The following is a 5,014-nucleotide window of genomic DNA, read 5'->3' on the forward strand; positions in this document are numbered from 1 at the left end:
ACTAACTAGGAATTTGTTCAATTGGCTCAGGGGCATACCCCTGTATCGGCAGCAGAATAATCCCCTCATTGACAATATATTTATCTAGTCTCATAACCAAGCGAAAAAAGGGGATTCTCTTTAAGCATGGACTCTTCTGTACAGGAATCCACCTTTGATTTGTTACGGGACTAGAGCGAATCTTTCTTACACTAGGGTCTAATATATGTGCGGAAGTGTGTATTCTCTTGCAGCCGATAGAGGGCATGCCCTTGAGCCTTTGGATTCAATTCCTAGAAAGTCATGTCTCTCTTCTTTACTTAAAACAAAACCTATGATGATTCAAGTCGGAAAAAAAAATAAATTTCATAATAAAAAGAGCATGTAAGTTGTAGAGCCTAAATTATACGCTTAGTATTTAAACATTGACGTAGCTTAAGAATGACTATATTAATAAATATTGAGTTGTTGTCTAATCTGAATATAACTAAAGAAAGAATAGCTGTGTATTGAAAACACCATGTCAAGTAGAAAAGAAAAAAGAGTAAACATGGATATATATTATTTTTATACATACTAATATTCTACAATATTTCCACGATACTCCTTATATTCCACATTAAGTGTAATTTATATGGAAAAAGACACCTATTAAGAAAAATTCATCAAACTTAGAAAAAAAGAGGAGGAAATAGGCTACCAAAACCCTTCAAATAATGCAACACGTTTTCTTCAGTTTTTGCCCAAAAATTGAAGGATTTTTCATAGATTTCGTCACTAAGTAATGGGATTTCACTAGTGGGTTCCTTTCACCGATTTGGTCCCTAGAATTCAGTTAGATTCTTAATTTACGTATCTTCATTACACCTAAAATTTGTAAAACCTTAGATTTTTGTTGTGATTTAGTTATTAGAGTATTCCTAATTAGATTATCTTGTTTTTGTGGAATCTTTGCTTACTTTTTTGCATGAAACTCATAACCCTTGTTGTGTAGATTATTTTAGTTTATGAATGATACATGTAGGTCCATTAAACAATTATACATGCATCGTTTTTTGAATGTTACATTATCAGTTTATCATTGTTATATTCTCATATTTTTCATGTTAGTATTTGAGCTATTCAATGTTTCAGTTATGTGTGTTAGATATACATATTCAGTTTGGAGTACGCTTAGAACCGAGTGGACCAGGTTTAGTATACCCTTATAGTCCCAGAACTGCATACCCTTGTAGGCTAAGTCCTCTCTATGGGCATTAATTTTAGTGATTACGCCATAAACGCCTCTATACCCCTGTCAAGGTATATCGGTTCCTTCAATGTGGTGTGTGCATTTGACATCATAGATAACTCATCTTGTTGTTCTGTCGGTTATTAATGGCTCCATAGTCAGAATCTAATGTATTTGAATAGTTTTTCAATTATACTTCAATATTCAGTCTCATCATGTTCCTCTTGCAATAATTCATGTGTAATCCTTATTGAATGATTTTTCCTGATTTCCAATCAAAAGTACTAAAATCAAAATTTTGAGCATATACACGTAAAATGTAATGTAGGGAATGGTTTCCTTCTTCTAGTTTGAACCAAAGGATTCTTCATGGAAAACGTGAAATTAGGATAATTGTTAGCCCCTATATCAAGTTGTTGTAGATCAATCCATTCTTTTGGTGGTATAGTTGTTAGATGGATAAATTGAGCTGGTTCGATAGGATATTAGTACAACAATTGGTTACCATTTTGGTTAATAATTATGACTTGATCATCTGGTTTTCCTAGTGAGCAGTTTTAAAATATAAAGAGAAAATTATGATAAACCATTAAAATTTATCATGTCACGAGCAAAAATTTTATCAAAAGAATTCCAAACATCATTTAATGAAGTCTCCAAGTATAACTTAGGAGCTACAACATTGTCAGGTTTATAAATATTACAACTTCTTAAAACCGCACTTATATTCCAATCATGATCACCCATTTTAATCTATATAAAATAATATCTACTTAGATGTAAAAAAATAAAAATGAGCTCATAATGGAAACTAATAATGTTTTCTGCTAAATTAGAGAGAGAGAAAATGATTCAAAGAGGGGGGTTTCTAATGGAGGAAGTAGATGATCAAACAAAGTTTTAGTGGGTATGACATTATAACTGAAAGGTTAAGATGAAGAAAGTGAACCAATTTCAAAATATATAGACAAAATTAAAGGGCTATCTTCCTATCCTGGTGCATCCATATTTAATTTACGGTTAATGCACAATAAATAATTTTTTCTATTTTATAATGAGTGGGAATACCAACAAAAGAGATGTCAAAGATTATAATGTGTACCTTTTGTTTTAGATCATACATCTCATATATTATTGTAATAACTCGAGAGCACCCACTAGTCGTAACATGGTGTATTCATCTAAAGGATATCTTAGACAAGCCCTTAGAATTCATTCATCAAATAGGCATTAGAAAATATGGAAGAATTTAAATATTTCTTTAAAACATAACTTGAATGGTATTTCATAAGTTCGGAAGTCTTTCTAACATTATTGTCTCAAACCGTCTATGAATGACATGAATAAAAGTCTTTGGACACAGACACATAAACTGTAAAGTATAAAAGTAAATGTCATAAAGGTGAATAGATATTGTCCTCGAAGCAATGAGGACTCAGAAATATCTTCAATCTTCTAAATTTTTGAAACTCTAGCCTCGAATAGAAACTCAGAGCTCTAACCCTACATTTGGTTAGAATGTAGGCAATATGCGTTAGTACAAACGTACTAAGTATGGAAACTACAATAACATCATAAGAGTATCTCAAATTGTAAGTCAACATAATACATAATTGTAATTTGATACTTCAACCATTTGTCTTTTATACTCAAGTGAACTATGTCCCAAGCCACCTCCATGTATACTTGTGCAATTCAAAGGTAGCATCCCATACTACTACCTAAGCTAAGCCCCTCTTTGGTAATTCTTGGTCATAGACCTCATTCATACTTAAGTAGAGCACTGTACCCCTAGGTCACCTCAAGGCACACTTGTGCAATGCATGTGGGGTATCCCATTATACTTCACAACTAAGCAATTCTTGAAGTCACCTATTCATGTGTTACTCCCTCTTATGTGTCACTAAGGACATTATTTCATATTTTACAAGGAACTATCATCTTAAGTCAGTCTTAACATGGAAGGCAACTATAGAAACTACTTAAGCTAGCCATACTTCTTAAGAGGACATTTCATAAGTAGCTTCAAGTCATACTTGTGTCATAAATGAATGACATACCATTCTTCCATTCACGCTAAGTACTCATTTAGGCTAGGTTACTCAATGCTAACTATATTTCATACTATTCTATCAAGAATAACATACTATCATACTATCTTTCTCTTATACACTTATATATGAACAAGCTAGGAGAAGCATGTTTTCTCATATAGAAGGATTCTAGGTTGACCTAATAACCTAAAATGAATCAAAGAAAGTTATATTGTAATAGCTTAAAGTTGAGACATGTGTTTCCTTAATGTAAGGCTTGGCTTATTAAAATAAAAATAAGACCAAGGTTGGAAGCTTGAGATGGTAAGTCTCATGGTAGCTTGAGATGGTAAATCTCATAGTAGCTTGAGATAGTAAATCTCACGGAAGCTTGGGGATGGTGATTCCCATGAAAGCTTGGGATTGATAAATGAACTCTCCTCAATATAGCTTGAATTAGAATAATTAGGTTGCCTTATAATAACTTGACTTGCTTAGGCCAAAACCATTTCATGGTAGCTTTAGGATAGATGACTTATACTCTCCTAATGGTAGCTTGATTGCATGCAAGGTGCAATTCATCTAATAAGGTTAGTTAGATTACTTATGGAAGCTTAGGGTTGAGGATTTATACTCCCATATGGATAGATTACATCTTGGTGATTGGGTGCATGGTTGCTAGGTGGGTATACCTACAACCTTCCTATGATAGCTTTGATCACATTATATGATGCTTTCCATGGTAATTAGGTCTAGTATGATAGTATGATATTGTTGATAGACTAGTATGAAAGATAGTTAACATTGATTAAGATAGCCTATATGAGTACATAGTGTGAATGGTAGAATGGGATTTCATTCATACATGACACAAGGAAAAGCTAATGTCGTGGCAGACGCCTTAAGTAGAAAAGCAGGGAGCATGGGTAGTCTAGCTCACTTGCAAGCTTCTAGACGCCCATTGGCTGGAGAGGTTCAGACTCTGGCTAATGACCTTATGAGGTTGGAAGTGAATGAGAAGGGAGGATTTTTGGCCAGTGTGGAGGCGAGATCTTCTTTTCTTGACAAGATCAAGGGAAAACAGTTTAATGATGAGAAATTGATCCGGATCGGAGATAAAGTGTTGCGAGGAGAGGCTAAAGAAGCAACAATCGATGAGGAAGGTGTTTTGAGAATCAAGGAAAGGGTATGTGTGCCCCGTGTTGATGATTTGATCCACACTATTCTTACGGAGGCTCATACTTCCGGATATTCTATACATCCTGGTGCAACCAAGATGTACCGTGACCTAAAGCAACACTTTTGGTGGAGTAGAATGAAGCGCGACATTGTTGATTTTGTTGCCAAATGTCCAAATTGTCAACAAGTAAAGTATGAACACCAGAGGCCCGGAGGAACACTTCAGAGAATGCCCATTACTGAATGGAAATGGGAGAGAATCGCAATGGATTTCGTGGTTGGTCTTCCAAAGACAATGGGTAAGTATGACTCTATTTAGGTGATTGTTGATAGGTTAACTAAGTCTGCTCATTTCATTCCGGTCAAGGTGACTTACAATGCAGAGAAGTTAGCCAAACTTTACATCTCAGAGATTGTTCGGTTGCATGGAGTTCCACTCTCCATCATATCAGATAGAGTTACGTAGTTTACTTCTAAGTTTTGGAGAACATTGCATGCCGAATTGGGTACTAGGTTCGATCTTAGTACTGCATTCCACCCTCAAACGGATGGGCAGTCTGAGCGAACGATTCAGGTATTGGAGGATATGCTT

The sequence above is a fragment of the Solanum pennellii genome, chromosome 4 (genome assembly GCF_001406875.1).
Source record: "Solanum pennellii chromosome 4, SPENNV200".
Lineage (NCBI taxonomy): Eukaryota > Viridiplantae > Streptophyta > Magnoliopsida > Solanales > Solanaceae > Solanum > Solanum pennellii.